Consider the following 15675-nt stretch of genomic DNA (forward strand, 5'->3'; position numbering starts at 1 on the left):
TTTTGTCCTGATTCATGGTTGTAGTGCTTGAGCAGAGGCTAGAAGTATCATGCCGATTATTGTGAAATTGTTTAAAAGCAGTGATCCAGCTCTGCTTTTATTTGTTTATCCCTTGATGATTTAAGTATCAGCACTGTGAATGAAAGTAGTTATCCCTTCCACTTCCCAACTCTCTTCATCGTGGTTTCACTGTATCTTGGGTTGGTTTAGGAAATTAAATGAGAATTTGGGGGGAGTTTTGTGACATATAACATGTGAAGGCCAGTGGACAACACAGAATGTATGAACAAATGTCCCAAATTTTACAGTAAGGTACTGTAAATGCCCCACATAAAAGAAAAAGAAAAATTCACACATTCTCTTTACACAGATTTTCCATCTCAGGAATGCTGCATCCCTAACCCTCATGATGTGGAAGAGTTAACTGTAGTTGTAGGTTAACTGCAGGGGTGTGTCTTTTTTTTCTTCCAGTTTCGTGGGCTCCTTTGCCTGATTTTTTGGGTGATGCTTATTGCATTGGTTAAAGCAGCTAACCAGTTGTACTCTATAGTCAAGTCTCCTTAGACACTGCAGATGAACAAGCTTGGTTGTTGTATAGCTTGTCTGGAAACTTCTGTAAATATTATGTTTCGGTAAAATATTTTTTGTTAATTCTGGAAAAAAAAATTGCCAAAGGGATCTATGACGCAAAAGTTACTGGTAGGCGGTCTGTTCTGATTTCCTTAGCATGGGACTCCCTTCTGTCAGTCAGCAGCAGGTGAGGTTACATGGCTAGATAGGTATTGCCCCAATAGATAAAACTTGGGATGAGGAGGGCATTTTTTTAGCTGTCCCTACTTTCTACTTTCATGATCATTCCACACCAATTCTGGCTGTCCCATCAATAGCATAAACTTTATTTTAGGAGGACTGTTTACATAACACTCGGGCAATCTGTTTATGTAACTATCAAAACTATTTTTTTAATTTGGTAAATACCTAAAGAGGTGGAACATAGTATAGTCTATGGGTACAATGAAGTTCAAAGTAAATTTAACATGAAGAAGTCACCTCCTAGAAGCCAGTAGTGGAGTAAATTAAGTCAACAAGACTTGAAATCGCTTTGGGCTCTCAAGTGTGCCACTCGGATGGGCAACTCAGGCCTCACCAGCTTCATGTTCTAGTGTGCCCTCCCCACACACAGGAAGACTGTGCTCAGAATGGGGGAGGAGAAGGATTGGGGGAGGACACAGACATGCCACATGTTGGTAAATATCCTAGCTTAACCTTGCCTCTTAAAATGGAATGGGAGCACAGAGCTACTGGGAAAATAGCAAAGGATTTGAAGTTGGGACCCAAGTTCAAATCCCAGATTTGCTCTTGAATTTTATACAAGACATCCAATAAGAAAACATATATAATAAGTGTATTTCCCACCCATTAATTACACCAAAGGTCAGTCAGAAGCCCCAGGGCACCTAGAAGGAGGGCTACCAGCAACATGACTGGACCACTAGTCAAATGCAACTAGAGTGAAAGGCTCCCCAGATGAAAGCCTGGGCAAAGCAGAGACAGAAAGAATCCACTGATCACTTAAATAAACTTTAGAATGACAAGTCCTGGGAATGTTACAGCCCAAATCCAGTTTTTTGTCATCAAAGGAAAAATATTGCAAGCACCTACAAAGAAACGTTTCTCCTATCCAAGATACACAGTCATAAATGCATTAGTCTTGGCAGCCAGGTGACATTGTAGTGCACAGAGCACTGGGTCTGGAGTCAGGAAGACCTTAGTTCAAATCCAGCTTCAGACACTTCCTAGCTGTGTCACCCTGGGAAAGTCACATAACGTCTTTCTGTTTCCTCTTATGTTAAATGGGGATAACAGCATCACCCACTTCCCAGGGATGTTGCAAGGGTCAAATAAGATAATAATTGTTCAGTACTTAGCATGGTGCCTAGCGTCTAGTAGATGGTTAATAAATGTTTGTTTCCTTCCTACTAAAAACAAAAAGAATTCTTGGAATTAAATATTCTCAGAGGCAAAAGAAAGATAGGCAAACAACAAAGAATAACAGCATGCAAAGCTAAGCATAACCCTACAAGGGAAAAAATGATCTTTGGATGAAATAAAGGCCTTTTAGTTATTTCTGATGAAAAGTCCAGAACTAAGTAGGAACTTTGAAATGCAAACATGAGAGAGAAGAGAAAGGTAGAAAGGTAAGTTTATTTGAGGAATTGAAAGGAGCCATACGATGATGTAGTGCTAACATTCTAACTGGGGGAAGAAATAAGTTCCTTCAGAAGCTTAATGTCTAGTGTGAGATCATTGAGAGAAATAAAAAGAAGAAAAAAACATCTCTCCCAGGGGTAGATTAGTTCTGAGATTTGAAAAGGAGGAATAGGAGGAATGCATTAGTGTAGAAAAAAAAGAAGGGATCAACAGATCCTGTTATTTCCCCTATTTGGGTACATGAGAAAACAAAGAAGGAGGAAGGGGTTGGGGGGGGGGACAGCAGATGGATTTCACAGAGCAGGTTAAGCACACCGGTAGTTGGGTGTTAAAAGAGGTAAAACTCAAAAAGTGGAATGAATTAGGGAAAAAATAACTTCCTTATCCTGTAGGAGGAATTAAAAAAGGAAAAAACTAGAGTCTAAGGAAGTGCTTTAGATTGCTTCTTAGACTATTAGGAAATGACTGAATAAATTGTAAGTGAATGTAATGCAATATTACTGTTCTATAAAAAATGATAAAGATAATTTCAGAGAATCCTGGGTTGTATGAACTACATTGTAAGGGTATACTTCAACTGCAAAATTATAAAGAAAACCTATTTTGAAAGACTTAGGAATGCATATTGCCCTCCTCCTGACACAGAAGTGAGGGTCTCACAGGTTTTTGGACTTGGCCCACTGTGTTTGTTTGTCTTCCTTGCCTACATTTATTACAAAAGGACAAAAGGTTTTTTCCCACCTTAGTTTTTAATTTGGGGGGAAGAAATCTGTAGAATTCTAGAGTATCACTAACAATCACAATAGTGATACCAAAAAGAGGGGTATTGAAAAGTTTCTGAATGTACAGAAACTAAGAAGGAAGCACAAATAAGGACTCTTCTGAAAGCATCTTGTATAACTTAACTATACTCTTGAAACTAAGGACCATGATGTAAAGACTCATTTTGTAGAGTCCTTTGTGTAGGGAAATGTTCTTTTTTAGTGTTTTAAGTTCATATTTTTAAAAGATAGAAACAAATTAAGGGTTTGGGCTAAATCTTTGACCTCTGAGTAGGAATTCATCCGTTAAATAGGGATAACAATACTTGTACTATCTACTTCACAGGCTTGTTGTGAGACTCGGATGAAATAAAGCAGTTTTGCCAGTCTTGTAGTACTAGATGAATTCAGCTATTATGATTATTACATCCACTGTCCCTAGGGATATAATTTTTCTCAGTTAACCCCTAAAGCTGTGGATGGCAGAGGTGTTTTTTTCTTAAGCAAATCCCTGTGATTCACCATTTTATTTTTCGTTAGGAGTTTGGGTTTCTGGATTCTGCCCTTAGAATAAGCTGATTAGTGTAGCCAAGAACTGATGATGTTTTAATTTTTTAAAGCAGATTTTCTTTGGGATGAAAATGACCCAAGATGTCTGACACTAAACCAGCCTTCCAATCCCAAGCTTGGAAGAATAAGATATATGTTGTCATTATGTGGTCAGTTCATTTTTTGAGCCTGGAACTGGGGAAGCAAAAATCTGATTCCTATTTACTGAATAGCTAACTGCAAATTTTTATGTTTCTTCCTGGTCTCATAATACTTTGGTTGAAAGTCTAGAATCAGTTGATTGACCATGTGGATTAGGAAGGTGAAGGGTAAGAGTAATACATGCCCCTCCATCTTCCATTTCCTTTATCTTCAGACTATTCCTCATACACAGTTCCTGAATAAACTCACTACCAGTACTTCTTTAATCTAGTCTCATGCTCTGTCACTTCCATGTTTTCATAGAAGGCATCCCTTTGCCTGGAAATCATTCTCCCTATTGAGTATATTCTTTTCCCATAAGGTTTAAGTCAGGTGTTGTTTCCTCCATGATTTCTGCCTCCTAAAATATCCTTATCAACTAATCTGTAGATACCATGGAGGTTAAGTAAACTGCTGTCATTTACAAAGCTTTTAAGGAATTGTACACATACACAACAAAGTCCTACTGCCATATCTGCTTGTGACATGGAGATTATCCTGTGTTCTTAAAGGTACAGCATACGTTTTTGAAGGTTCTACTATGCTAGAAAGGCCACTTGAAGGATCTTGGTAACAGTCTAGATAACTATAGAGATGCACATAATTGAACTTGAGCAACCAATGACCAATTTTTCTGGTCATGATAAGCTATGAAACAAAAGTTTTAAATGGCCCTCAAGCCCAAGGGGCCACATGAACAGTATGTTTTATACGTAGTAGTGAGCTGCCTACCCATCTTCTTTCTGAACCCACAGAATAGACTGGAAAGCTCCCCCTGTTCTGCCATCATTTTTCTTACCCTGTGGAATCAATGGGAAAATGGGCACCATACCTTCCCATTGAGGTTTTTCCTCGTAGAAGTCTCTCCATACATCTCCAGTTCTAGCTTTGAATAGAATGCCATTTATTGAAGCCCTCTACTGCTAGGGCATGAATGTGATGAGATGGCCTCCCAGGCTATTTCTTCTAAGCCAGGGCTTCTTAAACTTTTTCTACTAGAGACTGCTGTGGGCTGCTCAGTGTCCAGCACTAAGCATGGTCAGAGACGTGAATAAGAAATGACCAGGCCATGTAGGTAGTTCAAGGAAGAACCATGAACTCCATTTATTGATTCTTAGTATAAGGTTTTTATAGAGCAAATGAAATAAAGGAATAGGACTCAAGTATTCTTATCATTATCTTAGTCTGTTATATTCTGGAAGTAGCACGGAACAGGTAATTTGATAAGGCTTTGTTATCTAGACTCCAAGAAGTCTTAGGAAAAGTCAGTTAACTCCTTTCATATGCAGTCACATTACAAAGGGTGTTCTTGAGAGCTGGCTTCAAGGCCGACATTTGCATAGGAGCCAACCACCTAATAATCAAATATTTTGGCTAAAGTCTTGGGGTGGAGCCTATTGGTGTCAGAACTTAAACAACTTCCTTTTAAGTGTAACCCATATCAAAAGACCCAAGGAGCAAGCTTAACAAAAATTGGTGGACTTTCTATAGGGAACATAGTCTGAGTCCCCTTCTGCACTTCTTCAACTACGGGTTATGACCCACAGTGGTTTGATAGTGGTTTGTTTTTCTGTTCTGTGTTCCAGTTCTCCATCTGCACTGGAACTTTTCCTTTTTCTTTTTCCAGAAAAGAGAGGGTTCAGTTTGTACCATGGAACCTGCCAAACCATGGGCCTCATGTCCTATAGCCAGAGCCTCTGCTAGGGACCTATCATCCCCTTATCTTGAATCATACTTATCTCTACCTATAGCAATATTTCATCAATTCAATTTCCTATTTTAGGGCAGAGATTGTATTTTTTCATCTTTGTTTCTCTAGCACCTTTCACACAGTAGTGTCTTGATAAATGCTAGGACTGAATTTAAGCACAAGTGAAAGATATTCTGAAGGTTTTTTCATGTCCACAGCTACTGGGGTTGGGAGGTGGGTGGGTGGAGAATGGAGTAGCTTCCTCAACATTTCAACGTTTACTATATCAGTTATGCCAAACGTGAAGGGTTTTTCCTTTTTCTGAATATTTGACTAAGCCTCACTGTGACAGAGCTTAATACTAATGGGTAGGGGTTTCTAGTAATCCCAAGGGGTTACGATCACATATTCTGGGGCATGAAAATTCAGCTATAATAATTCACGTCTGGTTTCTCTATAATTGACCTTTCAATTTTTCATTAATGATGTCAACTTTCTTTGGCAAAACAATCCCTATATTAGTCCATTAACCCCTACAACACTTTTCTATAGCTTTCCCACAGATGGATCTTTGTATGATGGGTCCTCTTATGGAATTGGCCCAAATGCTGAACTTTTTCCACACTGTCCAGGGCACCAGAGTAAAAGCCTAGTTCTTTTAATTGAACAGACCTTACAATAAGACTCCTTTCCATCCTTAGCAAACTGTGTGATAGCCAAATGAAAAAAAAAATTATACCATCTGAAATAAGCCTAATATTTTCCCTTGAGGTGTAGCGATAACATCATTTGTGTGGGATGTTCATTTGTTCTCAGTTTCTCATCACAGGAAGGATAGACATATATTACTTGAGAAAGACCAAAGGAGTTTGAGCTGTTCATTGTCAATACAGTGCTAAATTTCATGCCATATGTGGGTTTTTTTGCTTTTTATTGCACTTTTAAGTTATTTGTTTTTTTGAGAATGGATGTTATTTAAAGAAATTGTACAAATGTACTACATACAGAAAAAATGTTGAGCACATTTCAATGACAGAGATACTTCAATGTCTGTTGGTATGGGGAAATGAAGCATTTCAAGGATCATTAATGCTTACAGTAAAACCAGAAGAATTTCACCAAAGCACAAATCAAAGTCCAGGTGAAAACAAAAAACAGTATCAAGAACTAGTGCTGGGAAGCAGGCTAATTAATCCCCAGAATCCAAGCAAAAACCTTCACTGGGTCCTGGCAGACTTGAGTGGATTATTCCATAGTGGGTTTACTGAAGTTGGAAGACCAGTTTAAAAAAAATAGCTACCAACTCAAAGAGTTTTTTTTTTTTCCTAGACAAGATAATACAAAGACTAATAATTGGGGCGGGGGGCACAAGGGAGCAGGAATGGTAATATTTACTGATGACATCCAACTCGATTCAAGGCTATACCAAAGCCATTGTCAGAAGATTTCCAGATAAATCATCTAAGATATAGGCATCCTCATCAGATTGTAAAAATGTCACTGCCCAAAACATATTTTGGAGATTTTTTTATTTCTACTGGGTCTGAAGTGTTATTCCTATGGGGAATGACAAACTCAGATCAATATGAAAAGCAGAAGGTTCTGAAATTACAGATATTCCACCAAGAAATTTATCCAAGAGATAGAGAAAAACATATTTTAGTGGCCTGGGAACTCACCTGATTTAAACCCTACTGAAAACCTATGAGGTATAATCAAAGCTAGACTTGGAAAAATGGGTTCTTTGTCAAGGATAATAGCCACTATGATAGCAAGAGTGTGTGTGCTGGAGACAACTTGAACTACTTTGTGAGAGCCAGTTGTTAAATATTGAGAGTGTGCTTTTACTCCTGGGCTTGATTTATTGTTTTGTTGATTATATATATATATATATATATATACATATATACACATATATTTATACCTAAGAAAGTTATAGAGAAAGCTTTAATAAAGAAGATTAAACTTCAAAGTGTGTTGTATATACTTATTTTTTTCAGAGAGCTACTTGTTAAACATTTACCAGCACCCCTCTGGCGTGAGTGTCAGTCTTGTGAACTCAATGCCCAGTGGTATATAAAATAATTGTGGCAAAAAAGAACACCTTATATCTTTAAAAGTGTTTCGAGGCTTAAAATTATTATATTTTGTCCCTCTTAACTTGCATGATCACGTTAGTAAGATGATGTAATAGTTTAGATGCTTGATAGGTACTTATTGATTGGCTCCAATCTCAAATCTTTTTTAAGTAGATGTTTATCACACGGCATTTAAAATTTTCGGAAATGTCTTCCTCAAGTTGGCCACCGTAAGGGATTGTCTTCTTTCATCTTGCACACAGTAGTTGCTTGATGTATGCTAGGACTGAATTGAAGCGCAAATAAAAGATACTCTGAAGGTCTTTTCATGTCTACACTTACTGGGGGTGGGGAGGTGGGCGGCTGAAGAATGGAGTGGCTTCCTCAATGTTTACTATACCAGTTATGTGAAATGTAGAGGGTTTTTCCTAAGGCTAAGGGAGGCTCTGACTGAATGCAGTGCTTTCTCAAAGCAGACCATTCTACAGAATTAAATGGGTGGCCACACTGTCCATCCTTCTTGATCAACACACAGGAAGCACCTCACTTTTGTGGCATTGGCTAAGTGACATTAACTTCCCTCAGCCTTAGGTTCCAAATCTATAAAATGAATTTGGCTTGGCTGCTCTCTCAAAGGTGCCTTACAGTTCTGAGTTCTGATTCTACCACAAGAGTCATGGTGAAGGGGAGGCTAGGGGGCCCAGTGAATAGAGCACCAGCCCTGGAGTCAGGAGGACCTGCGTTCAAATCTGGCCTCAGACACCGAACACAAAAACTAGCCGTTTGTGACCTTGTTACCTTGGGCAATTCACTTAACCCCAATTGCCCTCCAAAAAAGCAAAAAAAAAAAGAACAAGAGTTGTGGTGACATTTGCCATTTTACACCTGATAAAATGGACCTAAAGGGAGTTCGACTGATTTCCCCTCGAGCTGTACACAGCATGCTTGTCTCAACAGCCAGGGATCCACACTCCCAGTCTTTGTATTTCCCTTCTGTTGCCTAATCAAAAGCCCATGTGTTTACAGTTACACACACCTGTACCCCAGGGTGGGGCATTTTTTTCCACCTTAAGTTTTTTAGAATTGTTAGACCAGGTTGTATGAAAGGACGGAGGACAGTGGAGTATGTAAGTTTCCTTGATTCTAGGCAATTGATACTCTCAGCAACATTAAATCTTAAGGCCTATAAAGTCACCCATTGGTGTTTGATTGGGTTAAGCATACCCAAACTTTCCTGACCTTGGGATGAGGGGTGAAGGATGCTTTAATTGAAGCATTGAACTTTAACTTTCAAGGGCTCTTCTGGCAACCTTTGGGTATGTTATGCTTGGTATATATCCTAATGATTGGAGGTTTGGCCTCTAGCAAAGAATCGTATCTTCTTGTAATATTCAATAGTGATGCCTGGGCTGATACTCCCATCAGCAAGAGAGGCCAAGAACTCACTGTAGAAATTGTCCAGGGTGTCCCATTTCTCTCCAAATTGAGCAAGTATTTGGGCTAGGACATGAAAAGCTGTCCCTGTACCTCCCAAATGGGAATTGGTGAATTGAAGGAACTTGTGACATCCAGTTGAGGCTGGAAAATGTCTGACCCATGAGCAGTATAGATTCTTAGAGTTCATGAGCTGCCAATAAGTCTGATGAATTTCTAGACCTGGGGTCAGATACTGGAGCATTGAACTATTTTTAAACATAAAGTGTCAGGGTGGGTGCTCAGCTATCATGATGCATGACAAAGGCATCATAGGCTGCTGCACTGGATGTTGTCCTGCTGGTGGACACTACTAGATAGTCATATTTTTCAACCGTTTCAGCACACATCTTTTGAACTTAGTGGATTTTGCCAGTCTTGAAATAGATGTAATGTCTCAATCGTGTTGGGCAATTTCGACCATCAACTCTTGTTGTGTCTGAATCTTGTGACTCCCCTCCAGGTTTGCAGACATCAATTTTTCCAGGTTTAGTAGTCTGTTATGTTCATCAGAGATAGTCTCATCTGATCTTTTGGGCGTGTACTGGGTTGGTATCAGTAGTTGTTTAGCAAAATGAAGAGGAATAAGATATGGAATTTGATCAATGTCAAGTGTGCCTGTAAGTAGGGCTTCTGAGGAAGTTCCTGAAAAGTCAGGTTCACTGCCTTGCCTTTGACTCATTGTTCCAGAGATGGATTTCTCTTAATCTTTCTCCAGGGCATTTTCTTACTCATTGACTAACCTATGCCATGTACCCACTGGATGTTACTCATATGGAGCACAGGAAACTGTATTCTCTCTGCCAGCTCTTTCAGAAACTCAGTTATCAGGTTAACTAGACCTTTCCATCTGTATGTGGAATTACCTCTAGTTCCTGCGTGACTCCTTGTGTGACAAGCACGCAGATCATATCCCTGGGCTTCCTTGTCTGTAAAATGGGAAAGTCTAAACTAAATGAGCCTCTGGGGTCCCTTTGAGCTGTAGATCTAAGATCCTACGGTCTTTGAGTTTCCTTCACTTCTACTGTCTCTGATTCTCTGAGTAGCACCGTAAGAGCCAGACAACAGTGAGAATAGACAGTCAGGTTGAATGTACAGTGTGTCTTTGTGTGTGCCCAGTGCTTGGCATACATAAGGCCTGACCATATAGAAACCACTTAACAAATTTTTGTTGAATTTGAATCCATAAATTACTAGACTAACCACAGAACAGTGATCCCACCAGGAGCATTTAATTTAGACTGAAAAGGGAATCATCACATGACTCCAAGACCAATAGTTACCACCCAGAGAAAACTGAGAAAGGGAGTTGTCATCCACCAAACTGCATTTAACATAGAGAGGAATTGGTTGCCAGGATGGATTTCAGTGATTTACCATGTTCCTTTTATTAGGATCTCTATTGATCTCTGGACTCTCCATCACAGGACCAGTGAAATCTAGAAAGAAATTGTCTGGTTCTCTCCTCAGTGGCAAATGAAGGGCCTCCCTTGCCTTGCCTGACACCAAGAAAAGATGTGTTTGTATGTGGTGGGGAGAATAAGAGGCAGGACCAGATCAGGAGACTGATCTCAAGTCCCTCTGAATTGCTGCCAGGAGATTACTGTGTGAGACAAATAGGCAGTAGGTTCTGTGTTCAAGAGTCAATAGATCACTGAAAACAAGCTATCTTCCATTAATACCTTCCTTTGAAAAAAAAAAGTCAGTTGGAGAGTTAATAGTAAAGGAGCTCATTTAGAAGACAGGCAGCATCTAGCTACACGCAGCTTAATGCCAAAAAACTCTTCTTGTTGGTTTGAGGGCTGAGAGGTAAGCAGAGGCTTAGTGCCAGTGGAAGACTGCCATTCCTGAGGAGCAGTCAATAAATAAATAAATAAGTGGTCTGGGGGAAAAATACCAAACAACATCTGGTGAGTTAATGAATGCAAGTGGCTTTGTTTGAAAACAGAATCAGCCTATTGGATCTCGGACAAGGTCAATATCAATTCCTCTAGCAATGTGCCTGGGGCTTTTGTTTGTGTTATTTTCCTCCGATTTTTTTTTGCCAGCGTAGACTATACCATTTTTCCTTCCCTTGGCAGGCAAAGACCCAACCATTTTCACCCAAGTCACTGGCCTAGAGCAAGAGAATTGCTGCAGTAACCCTCCTAGGGAAAGCCCAAAGGGAAAAATAAAAATAACTACTCCCTCAGGGACTGACCTCAGGAACTGTAGAAAGAGAGACTAGATTTGCAGAGAAGGGTTGTGGTATTCACAGCCTTTCCTGTAGAAGCTGTAATACAGTAACAAGGACACTGGATATATCAGAGGGCTTAGGCTTAAGTGTAAAACTCAGCTTTTCTGCTTATTAGTTGAATGACCCTTGGTGTATTAACATATGGGCCTCAGTTTCCTAATCTGTATATTGAGGAAAGTAGAGCGCCATAATTAGGGCAGGCTAACTGGGACTTGGCTCTTGAGCAATCGGTTTAGAGTGCTTATACCGACAATGTGTGCTGGCCCATCGTAAGGAGGATGAGAGCTTTGGCACAGCAAGAATAATTAGTAAAAACAGGAAGCCACATTTGTCATGACTGCCTGACCTAAACACCTGACATGACTGGGGGGTGGTTCGTTGAATATGGAGCCACTGTCGTGCTTATGCTTAAATCTTTGCTGTCTAGGTCCTACTGTCTTTTAAAACATAAAAATGAATAGTACTGAAAAGGAGGGATTAATCTCAACATTAATAAAAATATCATTAAGAGTTTAAAAAAATAGATACTACTCAATGAAGGCTAATGTAACTCCCTTCCTCACCTTCCCCTTGACTCTCCCAACAGAGGGATAGTTCTCATGAAGCTTATAGAAGGCATGTTATTAATACTTGCACTGGGTTAAAAAAATCCCTAGTTGCAGCTCTGGGCAAATGGACTAGATCAGGGATTCTTACCTTTTTGTGTGTCAGTCTGGTGAAACTTATTGAACTCCCCTCAGAATAAGTTTTAATGCATAAAATAAAATGCACGGGGTTGCAAAGAAACCAGTTATATTAAAATACAGTGAGCAACATCTTTTAAATAAGCTAATAGCTTCCCTAGTTAAGAATCCTTGCTCTAGGTCTTAAATTCTATGGTCTCCAACAAGACTGGCAGACCAGTTAGAAATTACTTCATAACAATAGCTTATGTTTGTTCAGTGTTTTATTATTTGCCAAGGGCTTCATATCTTTTACCTTTTGTAGTACTCAAGGCGTGGAGTGGGGGAGGGAAGGTATTTTTTTTTTTAGTTGTTCTGTCCCAAAGTTGTTGCAAGGATCAAATGAGGTATTTGTAAAATGCTTAGTTCAGTGCCTGATACATAGTAGGTGATAAATGTTCCTCTCCTCCCTTAGCATCTGTTTCCTAGTAGGGGTAGATTTACATGGGAACACTTTTGAACATTTACTTCAGTCTTCCTTGAGGCCTCTGGTATGTAGCTATGAGATGGCTGGTTGGAGTTAGGGGTATAAACTGTGATCACAAAATTGAATAAAGTTAACAGGTCCATGCAGGGACAGAACTCCTGGCCTTGACCTCGTTAGCACCAAGCTTCAGCCAGCATCACTCAGTCCATGTGAATTCCAGGTACATATTCACTTTATGGCCATCTTCTCTACTCCCAGTGACAGGGAGCATGCATCATTCATGGTCCATCCAGAGTCAGGCTCCTGAAGGCTATATTTCTCCCACAGGTAGAAGTGAAAATTGCCAATAGCCTGGCAAAGAGCTTGTACATCTTGTGCCTGTCATCAAGAAGAGTCTGCCTGTAGGAATTTAAGTGGGTCAAAGGCTGTTTGGAGATATGTGTTGGAAACAAATGCCCTTTGGGCACTGGAAAAATCATTTTTGGAGAAGTGTAATGAGACTAGGCACCTCTTCCTACATGGCCTCTAGGAACCGCAGAGGAGCTGCTGAAATGAGATTCCTCTTGCCCAAGGCTTACCTTATCAAAGTCATCATGCATGTTTGAATATACAGATGCTCAGGAATAGGAATTAGTGTGTCTGGGCTCTGGCCCCATCTTGTCCTCCAGTCCTCATCTCCTTTCCTACAAAAACAGTATGAGATACTTTATCAAATGTTTTGCTAGCATGTGTCAAACTCTATCTACCACATTTCCTTGTTTTACTAATTTAATAACTGTCAGAAAAGGAATGAGGTTAGCTTAGCAAGACTTTTTCTTGATGAAGCCACATTGGCACTTATCTGTTGGTTCCGTTAGGGCAAGGGCTGTCTCATGGAAGTAGTCATCACCACTTCATTTGTGACATATTATTAAACATCTCTTTAATGATCTTTTCAAGAATTTCCTCATGAATTCAGTTTAATCATCAGACTCAATAGCCTGGAGTTGGGAACCTCTTTTCTCTTTCAAAAATCAAGGTTGCATTTTCCCTTTTCCATGTACAGGATCATGGCTCTAGAGGTAAAAGGGACTAAGTCCATCTAAGACAACCTCCAAATTTTACAGATGGAGGAAACTGAGACTCAAGAAAGATGTCAGTTGATGAATTCAGGTCAGGAAAGGAAGAGAAAGAAATGGGATGCATACTACAGTGGTTGGACCTGGCCCTGACTCTTGAATCTCTCCTGTCAGCATCTTGTCTTCCAACTGATGGGTTCCTCATAATATGGGCAGGATTGACCAACCATATGAGCAGCCAGGCATTAACAGTTGATAAAAGTGTTGAGTTATGATCCTGCCTCAGATGATTCCTACTTGTGTGACCCTGGTTAAGTCACTTAACTTTAGTTTCCTGATCTGTAAAATAAGAAAAATAGTAGTGCTTATCTCACAATTTGTTACAAGGATCAAACTAAATAATATATGTGAAGTGTTTGTAAGTCTTAAGCTGGTAAAGAGAATAGAAGATCTGAGTTAAAATCTTGTCCCAGACACTAACTGTGTGACTCTGGGCAAGTCACTTAACCTGTCTACCTCAGTTTCCTCATTTGCAAAACTGGGTTAATAATAGCACTGACTTCCCAGGATAATTAAGAAGATCAAATAAAATAATACAGGTAGAGCGCTTTCCATAACCTCAAAACACGGTATAAGAGCTATTAGGGTAATTATCGTACTATCTAAATGCAAGCTATTATTGTTGTTACCAGAGCAGTGATTGATATACTGACCTGTAGCGCACTGTGGGAGGGTAGGGAAGGGAAAGGCTTTGGAGCAGAAGGTGACATTCGAGCTGAGTCCTGAAGGAAGCCAAGAGGCAGAGGTGAGGAGGCAGAGAGCGCCAACCATGGAGGCAGGGGTGAGGAGGGAGAGAGCGCCAACCATGGAGGCAGGGGTGAGGAGGGAGAGAGCGCCAACCATGGAGGCAGGGGTGAGGAGGCAGAGAGCGCCAACCATGGAGGCAGGGGTGAGGAGGCAGAGAGCGCCAACCATGGAGGCAGGGGTGAGGAGGCAGAGAGCGCCAACCATGGAGGCAGGGGTGAGGAGGCAGAGAGCGCCAACCATGGAGGCAGAGGTGAGGAGGCAGAGAGCGCCAACCATGGAGGCAGAGGTGAGGAGGGAGAGAGTGGCCTCCGGGCGGAACAGCAAGAAGGCCAGTGGCGATCTGCTGTAGAGCACATGGGCAGAGGAGAAGTAGAAGTAGAAGACAAGAAAGGCAGGAAGGGGCCAACGTGGGAAGAATTTTAAAATCTAAATAGGGGATTTTATTAAGTAGGGGGTGACAGACAAACCTGTACTTTAGGAAAGGTCACTTGGACAGTGGAGAATTTCAGTGGGTAAAGGCGTAGGATGAAGAAACCAATTAAAGGCTATTCCGGTAATCCCGGGGAAAGGTGGCAGGGCTGTCTCTGTCGCAGTGGTGACTGCCAGTAATCCCGGAGAGAGGTGGTAGGGCTGGCTGCCTCCACTTTGATTTGAGTGAGAGAGGGCTGTGCAAGGTCACCGGCCTCATTTTCTCCTCCAGAGCCATCTGGGTCCAGTGACTTGATACTCATCAGAACTACTGGAGATGGCCCAGCATGCAATGGGAGACCCTGCCCCTTTTAGGCTAGGGCCTTTTCATTTTCAGGTATTCACTTAGAGTGAAGGTAATGCCCATTCAGGGAATAGGCCTCTTTAAGAAGTGAGTCAAGAGGATATCCCCTTTAATCAAGAAGAAAAAAAAAATCAAACACTAATGGGAAATTAAGAACAGGTGGTTTGGAGTGTGGGGGGGGGGGGGGGAGGATAAAGAGTTGTGGCACTGACATGTTCAGTTTGAGATGTCCCTGGAACATCCAGTTCAAGATCTCCAAGCAAGTTGCTACTGTGAGACGGGATTGTTCAAAGCTGGGAAACGAAATCTCAGTATTATCTTGAATGGTGATGGTAATTTAACCTATGGGAGCTTTGTAAAGCAAGGTAGTACAGAGGGAAAAGAGAAGATGACCCAGGACAGGGCCTTATTGGAAGCCAGGGTTACTCAATATGATCTGAATGAAGATCCAAAAATGGAGGCTTGGAAGGAGTAGCCTGGTAGAAAAACCAGACAGAATGACACCATGAAAACCTACAGAGGTATCCAGGTCAAGGAGGTGATTGGCAGGCTGAAATGAGGTTGAGCAAGTTGAGTTTGAGCAAAGTTCTTAAACGTGGCCATCAGAGATCATCAGTTGTAGAGGGAAGTTTGTACTGAATGATGAGCTAGGAAGCTGGCTTGCAGAGGCTTTAGAATCAAGTGAGAGAC

General features: G+C 40.8%; 1 long non-coding RNA gene across 1 annotated transcript in view; it reads left to right on the forward strand.

The window, feature by feature from the left end:
• The window catches only part of LOC138161434 (uncharacterized), a 134284-nt gene that overhangs the window by 45954 nt on the left and 72655 nt on the right, over window positions 1–15675 (forward strand). The gene's annotated exons all lie outside the window — the stretch shown is intronic.

This window comes from Petaurus breviceps, unplaced genomic scaffold (genome assembly GCF_028583685.1).
Source record: "Petaurus breviceps papuanus isolate PSGF00001 unplaced genomic scaffold, PetGlider_PUasm1.0 185, whole genome shotgun sequence".
Classification (NCBI taxonomy): Eukaryota; Metazoa; Chordata; class Mammalia; order Diprotodontia; family Petauridae; genus Petaurus; species Petaurus breviceps.